At 40.6% G+C, this 21,251-nt stretch overlaps 1 protein-coding gene across 2 annotated transcripts in view; it reads left to right on the top strand.

The window, feature by feature from the left end:
- Positions 1-21,251, top strand: part of UST (uronyl 2-sulfotransferase) — a 322,913-nt gene that overhangs the window by 285,529 nt on the left and 16,133 nt on the right. The gene's annotated exons all lie outside the window — the stretch shown is intronic.

Raw genomic sequence — 21,251 nt, 5'->3', positions numbered from 1 at the left:
AGAGAAAAAAATGGAATCTCATGTTTTATTATGGGGCTTAATAAATTCCAGATGGTTCTAAAGAGTAGTTTTTTATTTATTTTTTAATGGAAACAATAGAAATAGAAGAAAACTAGGTGGCTATTTTTGTGATGATGGAGTATTGTGATGGGTTTACTAAGTATAAAAGCAACAAAACACATACATACATACAAAGAGAATAAAGAATATATGCATTTAATTAAAAGTTTAAAATGAATATGTCCAACACACTTAGAAAAATTGTTTTTTGCAGTAATGATAAGATTTCATATTGTTAACATCTTATCATTAATATTAATAAAGAATTTTTTATAAATCCATAAGGAAAACATCAATAGAAAAAAATGGAAAAAATACAGTGGCCAATAAATATTTTAAGAAATAAGCCCATCCTTACTAATAAGCTAAGAAATGCATGTTAAAAAGGACACCTTGTTTTCTGTTAAAACATCTGTTACAGGGACAAACACTGGCAGAATGAGAGAGTCTCTAATGATGAGGATTTTGCAGAGAAATAGCATTTAGGAGACTGCTAGAGGTTAGGACAAATTACTACAAGCTGGGGTAAAAATAATTTAATAATAAATAATCAGAGTAATTTAATAATGGATATTAAAAATCTTCAGAATGTCATAGCTGGAGGAATGATCGAAATAGCCTGTATCTTGATTGTGGCAGTGGTTTCACATGTATCTATAGCTATCAAAACTCAGAACTGAGTATTTTCAATGTGTGAGTATGTTAGTCACTCAGTCATGTCTGACTCTGCAACCCCATGGACTATAGCCTGCCAGGTTCCTCTGTTCATGGGGATTCTCCAGGCAAGAATACTAGAGTGGGTAGACATTCTTTTTTCCAGGGGATCTTTCTGACCCAGGGATTGAACCCAGATCTCCTGCATTGCAGGCAGATTTTTTACCGTCTGAGTCAGCATGCTCTCAAATACATTTAATGACATAGGTGATTTCCCAAAATATGATTGGACATGAAGTTTGAGAGAAAAAGATGCCAATAGTGTTTAAAATATGGCACCAACTTTATTCAAAAAACCATATAGACTCGGAAGTACAATTAAATTGGAATATCTCAAAGATTTCAAGGTCGTTATTCATATCTCTGGGTGATAGGAATCCTAGTGACTTTTTCCTTTATTTCCCAACTAATACACAGTGAGCATGTAAGTAGAATTTTAACTTTTGGGAAAGGATTATTAACTTTAGGAAAATAATTGAATGGTCACATACAATTTTCATGTGAAAGAGGGAAGTAGAAACAATGCCCATTAGATCACCTTGGCATTGCTAGTATTGAGCAGACCTTTCATCCCTTCTCTCTTCCATATTCTTTCTGCGCATGCAGCCACAGGGACCAGGGAGGGACAAATAAGGAGCATCATTTCCTGGGAGGCCGCAAAGATACCTGCAGATGGAATCCAAGGTCCAACCTTTTGTCACTTCACCAGCCTCACTCCTAAAGATGTCCAATCTATCATCAGCAACTCTCCCTTGGAATTCTTTGAATTGCCAACCAAATTCTAGCCAATGAACCCACCTTTGGATACACACACACACAGCTCTTTCTGAGTTCTGAAAAGGTGTAAGGGTTTCTAACCCTGAAATAGTAAAATTCTCTAACTCTGCACTTAATTTTTCAAATAGCCTCGAGATTTTTATCTTGTTGTATGAACTACAGTGTAAACACCAAAAGGGCAGGAATTAGCTTCTTAGGGCTGAATCCTTGACCTTTTGGGGCAGTCATATAGATATTGAAGTGAAAAGTCACTCAGTCATGTCCAACTCTTTGCGACCCCATGGACTGTAGCCCACCAGGCTTCTCCATCCATGGAATTTTCTAGGCAAGAGTACTGGAATGAGTTGTCATTTCCTTCTCTAGAGGATCTTCCCAACCCGGGGATCAAACCCAGGTCTCCCGAATTGCAGGCAGACACTTTACCGTCTGAGCCACCAGGGAATTCCAAACAGATATTAAGATATAATAGATATCCCATATAGATATTAAGATGGTTTAGTTACAGGAGATTAGCTCATTGGTCTTTTCTATTGCAGCATGACCATCCTTAGTCTGAAAACAAATTGACTTTCCTCTGCAGTAGCTGACTCACTTTCTTCTCCACAAGTCATCATTGCGTGAAGTTGAAACGTCAGTATCAGGGTTAGCCAAACCAGATGTGAAATGTGCAATTATTTTCATGTCAGGGAGTGAAGTTTAAATATGCATCCTTCATTTGTTTTTAATTGAGTGATTACAGATGGCACCTAATACAGTCTTCATGCTATGATATCTTGAGGTCATTGATTTATGAGTTTTGCTAGGTGTAGACACTCCAAATTCTGGCCAACCCCCCTGGCATTCCATAGCACGATTCTAAAGGAATGTTAAAATGACATTTGCCTGTTTACTTTTTCTCTTGACTGATGAGGATCCTTTCTGAGAGGTAAACACTAGTGCTATTCAGGAGTGAAGTTTAGACTTTGTTGATAGTTTTCAATCAAGTAGATTTTCAAAACTACTTCAAAATGAAGTGGCAGAAATTAAAAGCCATGGACTTTTCCTTGGATGCATATTAGCCATAATCATCATATAAATTGATTCTGAGTTTTTATTAAAGTAATGATCAATTGTACAAAAAAAAAAAAAACAAGAAACTTGAGGGCCTTCCCTGGTGGTCCAGTGGTTAAGACTCTGCACTTTCACAGCAGGGGGCGAGGGTTCAATTCCTGATTGGGGAACTAAGATCCTGCATACCTCACGGTGTGGCCAAAATAAAATAAACCATAATCCCACCATTTAAAAAAATAAATGTCAGGAGTCAGGAGATGCAGGGAAATGGAATGTGAAGGTGAACTGTTGTGCCTCTTCTCCCATTTGATCTGCACTACTGAGTGAGCATTTGACTGTTCTTTTCCACTCTGTTTAGTGTCTGTAAAGGCCCATAGGTCAAGGCACCACTCAGGGCAGCACCTGGGCAGGTGGTTCAGCCAAGCTAGGGTGGTGGCTGGGACAGAAGCCATAAGCAACTCAAACGCTGGACACATCTGGGGGCTGCAGTCTGGAGACGGATCAGGAAGACAGCCCAAGACAAGATGACGACAGTGTTGGGGGTGAGTGTTAAAAATGAAGGCCACAGCCCAACAAAACCCAGAAGACTCAGGGTGGAGTGTGGATGCCATAAGCTGAGACTGAGCCTCCAGAAAACTTGTTTAGTCATCAGTGAAATTCCAGTTTCACATGGAGCTATAGGTTTTACACAGCCATGTTCATGGGGAAACACCTATGTTCAAAAGTAGAGAACTCCAAAACTGTCTTCAGCAGTCCTTGGTCAGCCCTGTGAAATACAGCTGGTCAGAAAAGACCTAGGGAGTGAGGCAGCCCATTTGTACTTCTTGGGGCCTCCACCAGGTAGTAGTTATTATTTTCTGGGGGAACTTCCCTTGGTGGTTCAGTGGTTATGACACTGTACTTCCACGGCAAGGGGTGCAGATTTGAACCCTGCTTGAAGAACTAAGATCCACATGCCACGTGGTGAATGTGGTCCAAAAAAAAAAGGGAAAACCAGCACAGAAAAGGAAAAGCCTTGGGACTAGACCTGGTTTTCCTAACACTAATTCATGGATATTATTGGGTCTTTGGGGGCTTCCCTGGTGGCTCAGATAGTAAAGAAACTGCCTGCAACGTGGGAGACCCGGGTTCGATCCCTGGGCTGGGAAAATACCCTGGAGAAGGAAATGGCTACCCACTCTAGTGTTCTTGTCTGGGAAATCCTATGGACAGAGGAGCCTGGTGGCTACAGTCCATGGGGTTGCAAAGAGCTGGACACGAAGAGTGACTAACAATATGGGTCTTTTGACCAATCATCTCAAATTGATTCTCTTTGTGTTTTATTGTTTAGTTAAATAGTGTGTTATGCTATAAGAAAGCAAGTCTGAAATTGGTTTTGATCAAATTACATAGCTCAGGGACTAGGCAGAAGGTTGAATGCACAGCTCCAAATCTCAGCAGGGCCATGTTCTGTCCATTCTAACTTGAGCATTTTATTGTATTTCCCTAAACTGCCCACTAGTATAATAATGGGTTGGGGAGAGTTTCTTACAAAATATTCCGTTTGTTTCTTCTCTGAAAGCATTTCAGATGCTGTAGTCTTGAAATTCTTTTTTTTTTTTTAAGTTTGTTGTTTGTCCAGTCCAGGTGAAATGCAGCAGAAGAGAAAATGGATAGGAAATAGTCCTACCCAAAGGGAACTCTGGAGAGAGAGAAAGACATGAAACATCCAAAATAAACTTTTGACATTTGAAGCATTATATAATCAATTCTAGATTGTGTGATACTAATTAAGCAAAAGGCATAGAGAAATTTATAAAACTAGTTAATATGTAGGCAAGAAAAGTCTAACTATAACTGTACATGAATACTCCATGGCAGGAGTCCCTAAGCCCTGGTATCTAATGCCTGATAATCTGAGGTGGAGCTGAGATAATAATAATAGAAATATAAAGTGCACAATAAATGTAGTACACTTGAATCACCCCAAAACCATCCCTCCCCTCAACTCCCAGTCAGTTAGAAAATTGTCTTCCACAAAACTCGTCCTTGGTGCAAAAAAGCCTGCTCTATGAGATACAAATCTTTACTTTCACTGAACAACCAGTTCTTAAAATTTTGAAGGAGCAGGGCTTCTTAAAGTCTTGATGTCCCTAATTGCAGGAAGTATAGTTTACCCACTAAATTTCAATTAAATTTAAGCTTAAATTATTTTGTTTCAGTTGCAAAGATAAGCAGTTTTCTGTTTTAGTAGCAGAATACTGCTCCTCCAAGAGAATAAATTTTGAGAAAGATGATAACAATAATACTGAATATCAGTAATTGCTGTCATTACAGTTAACACTTATTTGGAAACTTATTGTGTCCTACGCACACTTTTTAAGCCCTTTAGATATATCATCTCATTTAATCCTTAAAACATCCCGATGAGATAGATACTATTATTATCTCCATTTTACAGGTCAGTGAGCCAGTCATCAGCAGAACCAGTTTTCAGATTCAGGCCTGGGTTTTCAACACCCTCTGCTCTTGGCCATTCTACTGTCTTTCCATGTAATGAGCAAAACTGAAAGCATGAAGCTCTGGGGGAGATAGGTTAGTTAATAAAAGTTATGATTCTGGGAATTTTTTTTTTCTGTTAAATTCTTAGAATCCAGTGTTTCTGGAAAGCTTGGAAATTCTGTTGAGACGATGTTCATTTATATGCTAGATATGTTACTTTGTTCTGTTTCTTTCTGGGAGAAATACATTATTAGTTGAAATAAGCTGACTGCTTTAATAAAATGCTTGCGAAGCCTCAGTCTGGTGAACAGTAAAGTCATTTGTATCAGTCATGCAGCAATTTTGCTTTTCAGAAGGATTTTAATGAATCGGGGAATGGAATTTAAGAAAGCAAACAATCCAAGGAAAATCGCTTATTTTTCTAAAATAGCAAAGCAAAAATTGGAATCGTTTCCAGTCTAGTTGCTGCAAATGTCTGCTGGAGTCTTAAAAATTCTTAGAGTACATGATTTATCATATAGAGCAGAAAGGTGATTAATGAGCACTTCTTTTAGAACTTTTTTATGATCCTATCGTCATTATTCTAGTTGTTTAGATAGGCAAATATTCCATGATGTATTCACTGTTAAAATTATAGCGGGTTGAGCTTTAGTAACATTTATTTTTAAAGGTATTTATCAAAATATACAATCTACAGAAATAAATATGATTACTAAGTAGTGAAATCAATTTTTTTAAAGTATAGTTGATTTACATTGTTGTGTTAGTTTCTGGTATACAGCAAAGTGATTCAGTTATATTTATTTATATTTATTATATATCTTTTTCAGACTCTTTTTCATTATAGGTTGTCACAAGATATTAAATATATCAGTAGTTCCCTGTGTTATACAGTAGAAGTTTGTTGTTTTACTTTATATATAATAGTTTGTATCTACTAATCTCAAACTCCTAATTTATCTTCACCACCACCCCCTCCCTTCCTCTTTGGTCAGATAAGTTTGTTTTGTTTCTGTTTTGTAAGTAAGTTCATTTGTATCATATTTTAGATTCCACATTAAAGTGGTGACATATGATACTTGTCTTTTTCTTTCTGACTTACTTCACTTAGTATAATAATCTCTAGGTCCATCCATATTGCTACAAATGGCATTATTTCATTCTTCTTATGCCTGAGTAGTATTCCATTTTATATACACACCACGTTTTCTTTACCCATCCATCTGTCCTATGTCAGTGGAAATATGACATGTGCTGCTATGAGCACTGGGGTGCATGTATCTTTTCTAATTAGAGTTTTCTCTGGATATATGTCCAGGAGTGGGATTGTTGGATCATATGGTAACTTTAGTTTTCTAAGGAACATCAGTCCTGTTTTCCATAGTGGCTGCACCAATCTACATTCCCACCAACATTGTACAAGGGTTCCCTTTTCTCCACACCCTCTCCAGCATTTATTGTTTATGGATTTTGTTTGTTTGTTTATGGACTTTTTAATGATGGCCATTCTGACCCCAGGGTGAAGTACTGATACCTCTTTGGTTTTGAATTGCATTTCTCCAATAACTAACACCGTTAATATTTCTTCATGTGCCTGTTGGCCATCTGTCTTCTTTGGAGAAATGTCTATTTCGGCCTTCTCCCCATTTTTTGATTGGGTTATTGATTTTCTTAGTATTGAGCTGTTTGCCTGTTTTTTTAAAACTAAACCCTTGTCTGCTGCATCATTTGCAAATATTTTCTCCCAGTCTGTAAGTTGTCTTTTCATTTTGTTTATGGTTTCCTTTGCTGTGCAAAAGTTTATAAGTTTGATTGGGTCCTATTTGTTTATTTCTGCTTCTGTTTCTTTTGCTTTGGGATACTAACCTAAGAAAACATCTCTGTGATTTATGTCAGAGAATGTTTTGCCTACGCTCTCTTCTAGGAGTTTTATGGTGTTCTGTCTTATGTTTAAGTCTCTGAGCCATTTAGAATTTATTTTTGTGTATAGTGAGAGGGTGTGTTCTAGCTTCATTGATTTACATGCAGCTCTCCAGCTTTCCCAACACCACTTGCTGGAGAGACTGCCTTTTCTCCATTGTATACTCTCGCCTACTTTGTTGAAGGTTACTAGACCAGTAGTGTGTAGGTTCACTTCTGGGCTCACTATTCTGTTCCGTTGATCCATATGTCTGTTTCTGTGCCAATACCACGCTGTTTTGAAGACTGGGAGGGTTATGCCTTCAGCTTTGTTCTTTTTCCTAAGTCAATTTAATGTTAATTTGATTTTGTTAGCCTGTTAAAAAATTACTGGCAGTCAAATATTTTTACCAAGCCCTTTGTTACTTAGGAAGATCACTGGCATGATATGATTAAAGGCTACGAATATCAATAAGCTTGAAACATTGAATGCTAATGTTCAGGGTCATATTTCATTCATTTAAAATTGTGGCATTTTTTTTACTATTTGCTGTGTTCATTTTTATGTCTAAAGACCTATCCCGTATGTGGAGTAGGGATTTCCATAACAGTTATGAAAATGACCTTATTCACTGTCTGCTGCCATAAGGCACAATCTTGAGTGTCAACTGTTTCCAACTATTTGACAGTGTATGTCAGTGTATTTATCATACATTAGGAAAAATCAGTCACTCATATCTATCTAACCAGGGGATGAGCTAACGGTGTTGTTACTGTTCAGTTGTTCAGTCGTGCCCGACTCTTTGCAACCCCATAGACTGCCTCACACCAGGCTTCCCTGTCCTTCACTATCTCCCAGAGTTTGCTCAAACTCATGTCCATTGAGTCCGTGATGCCATCAATGGTGTTATATGGAGCTAGAAACTAATTCCCTCATAACCATTCTAAGTAGATGTAAAGAATTATGTGCTCAGTTGCAACCATTAACGTCTCAAAGAATCAGATCTGAATACCTCAGGGAATGCCCAGAGGTCATGAGGGTCTAAAAGCCTTCAGTGATCCTCAGGGTACTGTCCTTTCAGCCCAAAACTGCTAGAATTGGAGCTTATGTCTAGAGTCAGTTTTGGACCGTCAGGCATGGTGACCAGAATCACAGGCGTGAGGATCATTGAGCTGAGCCCGGCCATGATCACTGCTGGGGGCTTGAGAGAGAGAATGGTGGATCATATGCCACTAACTATCACTCCTGCCAAAGTGGCAGCAAAACTTGGGGGCAGGAGTGACTCCCTGCCCAAATACCACCCCATTCCATCATGCCCAGTGGCTCTTCACCTCCTCCTGCTTTGGACTTGGTGGGATAAAAAAAAAAGAAGGGGAGAAACAGAAGTTCTTATGGTCCAGAGGGTTCTGTAGCACTCAGAAAAGAAGAGTGAGATTAAATCTACCCGAAGAAGAGCCAAAGCTCTTTCCCTCAACTTCATTTCCAGCAAACCAAGCCTTCATTTCTTCAGTTCAGTTTAGTTCAGCCGCTCAGTGGTGTCCAACTCTTTGTGACTCCATGGACTGCAGCACACCAGGCTTCCGTGTTCATCACCAACACCCAGAACTTGCTCAAATTCATGTCCATCAAGTCAGTGATACCATCCAACCATCTCATCCTCTGTTGTCCCCTTCTCTTCCTGCCTTCAATCTTTCCCAGCATCAGGATTTTTTTCAAGGAGTCAGTTCTTCTCATCAGGTGGCCAAAGTATTGGAGTTTCAGCTTCAGCATCAGTCCTTCCAATGAATATTCAGGACTGATCTCCTTTAGGATGGACAGATTGGCTCTCCTTGCAGTCCAAGGGACTCTCAAGAGTCTTCTACAACACCACAGTTCAGAAGCATCAGTTCTTCAGCTTTTCTTCTTCATTTCTTATCTCAAGTAAAACCCAAAAACTGATGATTGAGTTAAGTAGTATTATTAAATTAGAACTTTTTTTGGTAGAAATGGTACAGTTTTCATGGAGTACATGCTAATTCTTGTTAGCGTGTTCTATGACTTTGATCTTCAACTCCATCATCTCCACGAGCTCATAGCTAAAGGAGATCATAGACATACTAGCACTGTCTTTATGGTCTCTTGTGATTCCATATGCTACTGGGGCCAAAAGCAGCCCCAATGCTTAATGGAAAAGCTAATGAATCCTTACAGGTCTTATTTTTAAAACCTGCTATTTTAGGTGAATTTTAGTAGATTTATCTAATAATGTAAAAGGAAGTAAGGCAGTAAAGACAAGAGAAATGTGAATCAGAACCATGGAACTCACAAAGATTTGAAATACTCAGCCTTTTGCTAAGGTACAGAAACTTTGCTTCTTTATAACAATAGATGGTTCAGAAAGTACAGTGATTTTTCCTCTCTTCTCCAAAGAGAAAGGTGAGGGAAAGCGGGACATTTTAAAACTGAACTGGGGACTCCTAGTTTCTCTTCATGAGAACCCTCAGCCTCCACAGAAACTCACAAGACATCTTAATGAAGAAACTCGGGGCCTTAGACTCTGAGCTGTGAGGGCTGCAAGCAGCGCAGCCAGGAGGTTGGTTACCTCAGCTCGGACCAAGTAAATAAATCATTTGCTAAAAGTCATTAAAGGGAAAGGTTACTGGAAAGTCATAAATGAGCCAGCCTGCCTATGGCTGGTTTTGCTAGAATGCAGAAACCATTTGAAATTTTTTAAATGTTTCTCTGGGTATGATTTAAGAAGAGGACCATGACATAACTAACCAGTTTCTATTATTATATCAAAATGAGGTTAAAAAAAAAATACGGTATGGATTCAATGCTTTTATTTATTCAATTTTATGCCATTAGGTTGTTGTTTTTAGAACATCATGAAACTTCATTTCATGCCCCAATAAAACTAAAATGTAATGGGTTACAGCTTTTCTGTTTGTTGATTTTTCTCCTTCAAACATCTTTGATTTTCCATCCTTTGAATAGATATTTTTTTCCATGTCTTGCATGTCATTCAAATTATTCTTTTTTCCTGTCTCCCACTCCACCTGTCTCTAAGACAGTTTCTAAAGTGAACCAAGACTGACAGAATTTAATGATACCTATGAACACGTTTTGGAAACATTAGCATCCCTTTCTTGGCTGCTTCTAATGCACCAGCATGGTCTCTCCATCATTGCGTGCATGTCTGCTCTATCGTGTCCGACTCTTTGCAACCCCATTGACTGTAGCCCACCAGGTTCCTCTGCCCATGGAGTTTTCCAGGCAAGAATACTGGAGTGGGTTGTCATCTCCTCCTCCAGGGGATCTTCCCGACCCAGGGATCGAACCTGCATCTCTTACATCTCCTGCATTGGCAGACGGGTTCTTTACCAGCTGAGTTACCGGGATTCTTTTTAGTTCTCCCCTTGTCTTGCCAAAGAGAAAACCTGGAGCTCAACAACACAGTTTCAGGCTTGTGTCACATCAAACCAGCAGCTTGTCCTCTTTCTCCCTTCCACTGAACATCACAGGTTTCTGCAGCTTCTCACAGCCATTAGCCAGGGAAGTTCAGCTGAAGGCATCCCCACTGACCATCTTCATTTACAAGCCTTTAACTACCAACGCCTGTTATTGTTCCTCCTCTTCTCCTTCATATGTCAGAAGAATGAAAGAACTTAATTTTTCTCATCAGAAGGCATTTACATTTGTATTTTACCTCAATAGATATACTTCTCCCCCACTATCTGTTTCTAATAGCAGCTTCTGCCCAAAAGCAAGTAATCATTTAACTATCTTCTCTTGGAAACTTGCAGCTACTGTAGCCCACCATCTTTCAAGTCAACTCATTGGAAAAGAGCCTGATGCTGGGAAAGATTGAAGGCAAATGGAGAAGGGGGTGGCAGAGGATGAGATGGTTAGACAGCATCACCAACGCAATGGGCATAAATTTGAGCAAACTCTGGGAGATGGTGGAGGACAGAGGAGTCTGGCGTGCTGCAGCCCATGAGGTCACTTAGAGTTAGACACGACTTAGCATTTAAGAAACAACAGTCATCTTTTATAGGCAAGTTCTAGTTACACAGACAAGTTTCTATCACAATCAAACCTTTCAAAAAGATACTATGAAAAATGTATTGTTTTCTTCTCAGGTTGCATTTGTAAATTTTAACCTCTGTAACATTCTTACAGTATTTAAATGTTCACAGAAAATATTTACCACTGTTCTTCAAAGTAATAGCCATGGTACCCAGGCATTTTCCCTGAAGGTGGTCTTATAGCTACTGGTATTAGCTTGTCAATTTCAGACCTTCCTTAAGTAAACAAATGGATCTCCTCCATACAAATGGACAGTGGCAATTTCATCTGCAAAGCAATTTAGGCCTTTTAGATATTCATACTGTCTTACAGAGCATGCAGTCAAAAATCTGATCTCAAGAGGAGGAGATAAAGCTGTTAATTCACATCCTCCTAAGACCTGGTACTACCAGTGTGCTACCAGTTCCCAGATAAAGTAATTTTAAAGTAACATTGTAAATTCTCTCCGTGGAATTAACGGCATCCTTGGAACTTCACTTCAGGCTTTCCTGACTTGGATATGGTTATTTTGAGTAGCACCTCTTATTAACCCAACTTTTTAGTGCCCGAGCAAGAGGTTAAATATCTTGCTTATCGACATGCTTGTCTTCCATGTAACAGCTACTTCATTCAAAGCCCTTCAAGTGTTTATCAAAATCTCACCATGTTTAACATTCCAGAGAGAACATCCGAGTTGCTTGTTCTTGGGACTCACCTTAAGTTCACTCATCAAGACTGATCACTGTGGTAAATATAAGGCTAAAACAACAACGAGAATGAATTAGACCATATTGTGCTGAGAAAAATTTATCTAGGATGAATGATAAAGCAAAAGCTAGATTCTGAATATCTAGTTTATAGAATCCAAGAATGAGGAACTACTCATCATATGGTAAAATTTACTAAGAATTTTTGTGCACTAAACCATAGCACTCCCATATTAAGTGCTAGGCTTAAGGACTTTCTATTGTCACAGATACTAGGCACAAGATCTTCAAAAAGTCCTATTTTATGTCTTAGGTTATAGTTGGGTTGATACTGTGTAAAGTTAAAGAAAATGTCTTAAAATTTAGGAAAACTACATTACACAAATTTCAGGGTCTTTGACAAAAGAAAGTAAACTATGTCCTAGAGCTGTCAGAATTGAAGACCTTATCAGTTATCAGAAGATTCACTACTCAATATCTAAAGTTACCATTTGTTTTAGGAGACATGCAAAAAGGCACATGATCACTTATGAACATGGATGTTTATGTCATATTACTCAGTCACAGAAACTGTAAAATAACTCAGTTATGTAACAATAGCAAGCTAGCACGTGACCTATAGGGCATCCATAAAATGGAGCACATAAAAACACATTACAGGGAATTCCCTGGAAGTCAGTAGTTAGGACTCAGCGCTTTCACTGCTGAAGGCTCAAGTTCAATCCCTGGTTGGGGAACTAAGATCCTTCAAAGCCATGCAATGCAACCAAAATATATACATATGTATGTATATATTGCAAAATATGACTTGGAATAATTAATACTGTAGGTGAATGCTTGTCATCAGTTAAGTTTTAAAAGACTGTAAAACTAAATAAACAGTATAGCAGAGATCTATTTTACAACTCATATACATAAATAAGAAAAAGACTAGAAGGATATATATTACTACAATAAATGTGATGATATAAAATCACTTATCTACTTAATCTTTTTCCAAAATCTATATATTTGCATATGTGTGTATGTATGTTTATGTTAGTATGTATACATATGGCTTGTATATACTATGTACATCATAACCAGAAAAATGAATTTTTAAGCTGTAAAAGACTTTTCCAAAAATCGATATTTAAAGCTAAAGGCTTATGAACTGCACAAGGACTTTATTTTGATCCTATACATAAGCAGATAGGTAGTTTAATCTACGTGAAACCCTAGAGAAGAAAATAACAAAGAAAGAGAAAAATGACACAAAAAAGTATCCTGTGGGTGTGTCACCATCTGTGGTAGAGCAGAGTAACTGGATATCAGCAGTTGTCTTTAACACCATCAGAGCTAGACTTAGATGAAGCAATGTGTTTGCAGGGGAGGGCCTCTTCCCTGGCAAATGAGAGGAGTGTGGAGTGTGTGTGTGTGTGTGTGTATAGAAGACAAGTAGCCTAAGCCTGCTAACAATATACAGACTGTGAGTATGAGAAAGAAGAAGAATCTTGCATATAAAGTAAAAGCAGAATTTATTAGATTGTCAGATGTCAAGACATTCGGACAGAACTATTGGGTCAGTGTTTCTCTTGATCCTTTTTGTTCAGATAAATCCATTTGATTAAGTTGCTCTCATCAGTCATTGATAAGGGCTTCCTCAATATGAATCCAAATAAAGTAGGAAAGGTAGCAAAAATGCATTTCTCAATAAAAACTCTATTTCTAGCATTTCCTTAATATTGCCACAGTAAGTCTTCCAATAATTTTTTTTTTCAGAAATGGTTATTTTCAAACAGAAATGTTCAGTTCAATTGTTGCTGTGAAAATAAATCCTCCTGTTATTGCCATTCTCACGCTCAAGCCAATATTTTAATGGCAAAATGCTGTTGGGGAAAGCATGCGTGTCTAATTGGGTGGGATATCCTTTCAAAGAAATATAGCAGCTTTTTTATGATCTGGGTCATGAGGCCAAAGTTGGGGAGAAAAGAAACAGGAACAAATGCCCTCCACCCAGTGAACAAGGGCAGCAGGAGAGGTGAGGAACTGGGCCAGCTGACCCGGTGGGCGCCGGGGAGCCCCTCGCCCCCTTTACTCGGAGCTCATGAGCGTGTGAACAGGAGAGCAGGGATGTCTCTTCCAGCCCTGACACCTTTCATTCTAAGCTTTGGGATCTGAGTGGGGTTGGACAGCCACCACATCAGAATCGGCTGGGGTGCTAATTGGAAATAATTGCATTGTCCAGCCAGATGCTCACTTGTTCACACAGAAGGACTCAACGCTAACACTCAGCGCCCACCCCTCGGTGGGGCCCCCACGTCTCATTTCTCTTCTGATGCTCCCCTCTGACGGAGCCCTTCCGGGCCTGCAGCAAAGCAAGGATGCTCAGATCTCTTGGGAAGTTGTTGGGTGAATTATACACTCGTTTCTCTGTTTATTGTTTACTTTTCCTCCTCTTGCTGAGAGCCTGTGGTTTCAGCTTTTAGCGGTTATTTCCTGGACTCATTTTTTGTGCTTAGTAGATACTTAATGCAGAGGCGACGAATGAGCAAACAGAGGCCAGGCAAGAAAATCCCCCACCGCCCACCCCCAGCAACTGAGGGTAAGCCTTGCAGAATTGGCTTCCCCAGACCAAGAACCTGGGTAACCCTCACCTCAAGAGTCCATGGGGTTCAGACACTGCCTGAACAACGTCTCTAGAAAACAAAATCTCTAGAAACGCATGCTTCCTTGCAGGGCTGCCTGCCTGCTGTCCTCTCAATGGGCCCTCTTAACCCACAAGCCAATTGCTTTTGCTTCCAAAATTCAAAGCAAACTGGAGACATTATAACAAGTCTTGGGACTTCCATGCTGGTCCAGTGGTTAAGACTGCAAGCTGTCAATGCAGGGGTCTTGGGTTCCATCCCTAGCTGGGAAACTAAGATCCCACATGCTACAAGCTGTGATCAGGAAAAAAAAAAAAAGAGAATCTTTTTTATCATCCATCAAGGGAGCCCAGCACTTTCAGCCATTAAAAAGAAAAAATAGTAAATCATGTAACTTTCACTTGGCTACATAGAATCAAGGTGTTCTTGAAATTCAAAGTGAACTCAATTTATTTTTTAATTATTGGTATTTCCAGATCTGAAAAGAAGATTGCAAAAAAAAAAAAAAAAAAAAAAAAAAATCCCTCTGTTGATTTTACCAACCCCAGGCTCCTAGTCAGCCATGAAGCACTTTTTGTTCTTTTCTCCCCTAATTGCCTTACCTCCGAGAAGCTGGTCTTAACATGCCATCCATCATCCCAGTGGCAAATCAAACGTGGCCGTTTCAGCCAACACACTGCTGCGAGCCACAGCGACACACACTCATTTCCGGCAGGCAGCTGCAGGGGAGCCGCCTGTGTTTGAACTGTGTGGCCTCCCTGTGTAATTCAGGAAATGAGTTTACTCTATCTGTGGCGAGCATCATGTTCACCCAGTTTTGGGAGCAGCCGGCAGGGCGTGGGGCTTGGCAGCACTCCCTCATGCTGGTTAATGCCCCAGTCCCACTCCACCTGGCCTTGACTTTTATCACACCTGCCACCCAAAAAAAGTACACCTCTTCCCTTGGGTGCTGGGAATGTTTGGATGTACTCTAACCTGAGATGTGTAAACCCCAATTCACTTTTTAAAAGGGCAGGGCTTCTTGGTGGATCACCTCTCAGCTCCCCTGAAGCTGAAGAATTGATGCCCGTCTTTCGATGATGCCTTTTTTCCCCCCCGTGGTAAAATGTGGCCCCACGTCTGGTTGTTATTCAGTTTGTGTTCATTGCTTTTGCCCATCATCTCTGCTGGACCAGACTCAGACAAACTCAGATTGTTGGGGCGAGGGGGCTTTAGTAGGTATGCATTTACTTCGATCGAGGGAGAGATGCCAAAACCAGCCCAGGATCAGAAAAGATGGCAAGCCCGTGGTGAGGTTTTGTTACTTTGCATATGGTGAACCATCTTGGAGGTCATAAAGCGAGGCCTCTGTCCTCTGGTGCAGCAGCTGGGTTTACACAGTATTTCCAGATTGTTTATCTTGGCCCAGAGCCAGGGCGACATCGTTTTTCCATTATGCTCGTTTGACAGATGAAGAGGGGTGGGGAGGGAGACTTCACGGGGCAGGTCTGTGATTTCCTTGTTATTTACGTTAGAGGGACTTTTAAGAGTTCTGAGGATTCTGAACCAGTCCAAATATAATGTCGGTATGGCAAAGCTCGAAAGAGCCACTGCTTTTGCAAAAATCTGCGTCGTGGGCAGTAAAGCAATATCCATGGATGACCTCAGCTTGTGGCCCTGTTGGGTGCATAGCTTGTCAGTGTTCAACCTTGCATACAGACAGGTTGCTGGTAAGTGATATTTAGCATTACATTTAAGAAGTTAAGGGCTTTCCTAGTGGCTCAGATGATAAAGAATCCACCTGCCATTGCAGAAGAACTGGATTCTACCTCTGTGTTGGGAAGAGTCCCTGGAAAAGAGAATGGCTACGGTCCATGGGGTTGCACAGAGTCAAACATGACTGAGCGACTAACACACACACATGCAAAAAAGTTAAGTTCTCAGTGTTTGCTCGGCAGTGCCCTGGGAGAACAATGAGGGAACCTAGCCTGCTTGCCTTCGACGGGCAGGCATCCTGTGCAGACAGGAGCACTTCGTGCTGAATGGAGCCTTTCCAAGGCCACTGTGGAAGTTGTCCTTTGCAGTCCTTTCCCTGAGGATACTCCCAGTGGGCTGGTCTGAAGTTCTTCCCCCAGGGAGCGTGCAAGACTAGCCAAAGAGCCACAGTTTAAATTATGTTCACAGCAAGCACTTTGCACTTGGGTCAAGTGCATGTGATTGGAATGAATGTTTTTCTTCTCAAGGAAACATTTTCTTTTGCTTTTGGAGAACTAGCAATTAAAAAGTACCCCAAATGATGACAAATTAAGTAATTGAACAACATTAATATAGAAAAATTAAGTCACAAAGATGTTTTATTGCCCCAACAGTGTTTAGATTTTTTTAACGAATGACTGTAAATAATACATGTGACATAAACTCATTAGCCACAAGGTCATGGTGTGTATTATATGTTTCTGCATAGGTATTAATGTTTGTAGTAAAAGTCCCTTATTGCAGCATTTCTTATTCAGTCGCTAAGTCGTGTCTGACTCTTTCAACCCCATGGACTGCAGCACGCCAGGCTTCCCTGTCCTTCACTATCTCCCGGAGTTTGCTCAGATTCATGTCCACTGAGTTGGTGATGCCATCCAATCATCTCATCCTCTGTCATCCCCTTCTCCTGCCCTCAATCTTGAGATGACATCCAACCATCTCATCCTCTGTCATCCTCTTCTCTTCCTGTCTTCAGTCTTTCTTCACATCAGGTGGCCAAAGTATTGGAACTTCAGCTTCAGCATCAGTCTGTCCAATGATATTCAGGGTTGATTTCCTTTAGGAGTGACTGGTTTGATATCCTTGCTATCCAAGTATCTGAGCAAACTCTGGGAGATAGTGAAGGACAGAAAAGCCTGGCGTGCTGCAGTACATGCTGTCACAGAGTTGGACACGACTTAACAACTGACCACCAACAATGAAATGATCTGTCACCATAACACAGCGTTCTCCAATGGAGTGGCTCAGAAAAACAAATAATGCTGCCTTTCCTGAAGGACCTGTGAGCCTAACCTCCCCTATCAGCCTACCCCAGAGAAATTTGATTTCTAGACATGGAAAATTCGCTCAGGCAGGACCTTCCACGAAGGAAAGAATTTAGAAAAAATATATATATATATGTACAGTCAACACCAAAATTTGCCCTTCGCGTTAATCCAGTCTTACAGATGGATTTAACATACAGGTTTCAAATCAACAAACCTTTATTGAGGGTCGTTATGTGCCAGGCGTGGAGCTGGGCACTGGGGATCTAAAAATGAAAAAGACACAGTCTCTTTCAGTCTGAAAACATTTTTGCTGGCTTGCAGGTTTTTCACCAGATCCTCCCAGACTTACCAAAGCATTCCCCTTGACTTAGAACACTCAAGCCCTTCTTTTCAACCGATGTCCTTAATGCCAGAATACACACAGGGCAAGGAGAAGTGGGTGGTTATAGATTTCCACTCAATTTTGGAAATTAACAGCCAGTGATGAAGCAAAAAGGTGCTAGACTGGGAATCAGAAAGCTCGATTTCTAGTTTCAGGACAGTCACTCATGCAACCCCGAACCAATCCTGTGACCTCTCGTGTCTTCAGGTTAAATGGCTTGTTGTGAGGATAGAGTGAAAACATGCTAACCCACAGAGCTCTGTGCAGACGAAGGGAATGCTATTTTGATGGGTTGGGGAAAGAATGCAGGGGGAAGGCTGGTTTTTGAGCTGTTTATGCCACTTTTTATAAAGCTTTAATAATGCAGCAAGCTGACCCAACTCAGCAGTCTTCCAACCGACCTTATTGTATAGTCTGGGTTTTTTTGTCTCTGCCGACATTGGATGATCAACTGCAGAATTTTCTGTTATTGGGAGTTGGCAGTTGTAGAAAGGGTCCCCATTCAGAGCCACTTCTTAGTGAGAAGCGAGAAACTTGGGAGCCTGGAAGAGTTTGTTCTCACACAGTGCTGACTATGGCTGACTTTGGACATGTCTGTAAGGAAAAAAAAACCATCCTTTGCTTGCTATTCAAATAAAGAGACCAGAAGTTGTTTTCTGTTTGCTTGCTTGCTTGCCCTTCTGATTGTTTCACACCTCAAAGCCAGTGCCTACTTTGAGGAAATTTTCAGCAATTATTATGATTTAATAGGTCTTCTTTGGCCAATCCCTGAAGGTAAATAAGAAAAGTGAAAAAAAAAATTAAAAGTCAGCTGAAACCACAGCTTTCCTTTGCCAAAATGTATTTATTAATTAAAGGACAGGGGCAAAAAAACATGACATAGCCAGCACTGTTATTCCCAAAAGGCAACTGAACCACAAAGCTAAGCACTGGAATTTATAGACTCCAGTGGGAGCTGAAAAATCCCAGATGTGAGCGTAGACCCGGCATTCATGGGTCTCTTGAGGATTTTCTATGAAGCACGCTCAGATACTGCCTTTTGTCTCCACTTGGCTGTCTCTGCACCTCACAGACACAGCCACGCCTTCTTCAGGCCGGACTCCATCCTCTTCCTTCTGTTGGTTTCTTTCTCTCACTCCAGAAGCCTGAGTGGAGGGTGCTCTGTTTCCCCAGGTGCTGAGCTATGAAAGTACAAGGACAGAGGGGGTACCAGCCGTCTCCAGATATTCTCAGCGTAACAGGCTCCGTTAGGAGAGCAGCTAGGTGGAACTGGTGGGTGTATGAAGACAACAAATCCAGGGAAATTTCGCTTTGAAGTTTCAAGGTGGCTCAGAGGCCCCCTAAAAGTTTTCCATCTTTTGGAAACATACACATGTGCGCGTGCAGAGAGATGTACCCTATACGTTCAGGCTGGCGCACGTAGCCCATCTACATGATCGAATCCGTATAGTATGGTTATGAAAGACCCAACTCAGGGCTTCCCTGGTGGTCCCGTGGTTAAGACTCTGCGATTCCACTGCAGGGGATGAAAGTTCGATCCGTGGCCCAGGAAACTAAGATCCTGCATACTGCATGGCACGGCCAAAATATTTTTAAATAAAAACTTAAAAATACAAAACCAAAGTCACTGCACTTGAAAAAGATTGCTTCTTTAAAAAAAAAGAAGAAGACCCAACTCCATGTGGAGTACTTAAGACAAGCTCACTGGGCTTGGTCCCTTTTCAGGGGTTTCTGACCAAGGTGAGGAAACACTGATGGTATGAAACCAACCAGAGGGAACGCCCTGTCTGCCCCCATGGTGAGCAGGCCCACGGGCTTATACTGTGAGCTCCGTCGAACCATAAGCAACAGGAAGGGTTAAGAGTTTGGGCTCAGTAGTCAGACTGTCTCAGACCCAACTTGCGGCTTCTCCACTTACCAGCTGTGTGACCTTGAGCCAAGGTACCAAATTCCAATGTCACATCTGTAAAATGGTGATAATAAGAGAGCCTGCCTCACTTTGGAAAAAGATTAAATGCATGCTGGATAACTTAGCAGTCCTTGCACTGAAAAAGCACTCAGAAAAAGCACTCAGATGATAATGATGATAAAGTCACATTCACCACTGGTAACTCCTATGCCTGGTACAGAAAACTCATTCCATAAATGCAGAAAGTAAGGAGCAAGGGTGACATAAATACACAAATGAGGATAGGATACACAAATAAGCTGAAACTAGAGCCTTAATTTGGACACAAAGCACTTGCTTCCTAGGTTTCTGTAAGTCAGAATTTCAAAACCTTTCAATTGGAAGCCTAAAATTCAAATTTCTGTAGCAGCCAGGCAGGTGACATAAAAGAATGAACTGGCATTTAGAGTCTGAGACAAAATGGAGAGCTGTGACCTCCAGCAGTGAGGGGTGGCCCTGCTCAGCTCCAGAAGAATATCACCTCACTTTGAGAGAAGCCAGAAATCCAGACTTCCTTGTGAAATAGACCAAATCTTAAAACAACTAAGTCAATTTCTTTTAAAAAAAAATTACCCTCAGGTCAAATAACACATAGCCCGCCAGTCAGATCTCAGACTGCCCACTTGCCTCCCCTGCCTTAATGGAAGCTGCTCTGTATTTGAGTCTTCTTTTGAAATGTTCACCAGGGGACCCATGAGACGTGAGCTCCTCAACGTCATCTCTGGGGTCCTCCTTCTCAAAAGATCCACGTGGAGTTAGTTCTCCACTTCTTGATGGTTATGTTCGACAGTATATACCCACCTAACGAGGGCTGCCTCACTCCCCAAAGGATGCTGATAATAAGTATGGATTTTTAAAGCATGATTGTTTTCTGGCTGAAATAACAACAGTCTCCAAAAATTCCTAACAACTTCCTCTAGTACTGCTATTACGGCAATCTGGAGAGAGGCTGATTCCATAGTTCACGTAGCTTTGTTTTGTTTGGAGGGAAAGTCTGGCATTTTACAAAAATGTAGAACACTTAGCACTGGAATGACTTTTCCATAGCGCTGATTATTGTAGAGCAAGACACTTAACCATATGTCTTCGAAATGTGATTTTAAAAATTCTATGCTAACCATAAAAGGCAAACTGCCCTCTAGTCTTTCCATATGAAGGTGATAATTTTCTGCAGGCTCACAAAAGCTGCATGGGTTACAGCCCAGTACTTAGGGGAAACCTCATCACAAATGAGAGACCTGGGCTCCAGTTCAGCTCTGTCGCTTACTCACTAGCCATGACCTTGGGCAAGTCATTTAATTTTCAAGAGCTTCTATTTCCCCATCTGCAAGATAGGGGCCATGACACCCCACAGGCTGATTGGGAATATTAAATAAAATCACATACAGATGGGCATAATCCAAACCCATAAGAGATATTTGCCATCAGTGTTGATTGCATCTGAATCTCTGCTTCTCCTGCGACAAAATAGCACTCCTACTTTTTAATTTTTATTTTTTGTAGCACTCCTATTTCTGACCATGAAATAACCCCCTGGGAATGTCATTTACCTTCCT

The sequence above is a fragment of the Muntiacus reevesi genome, chromosome 3, assembly GCF_963930625.1.
Source record: "Muntiacus reevesi chromosome 3, mMunRee1.1, whole genome shotgun sequence".
NCBI classification, from domain to species: Eukaryota; Metazoa; Chordata; class Mammalia; order Artiodactyla; family Cervidae; genus Muntiacus; species Muntiacus reevesi.
Note: the sequence above shows the minus strand (reverse complement) of the source record. Positions and strands in the feature narration are given on the sequence as shown.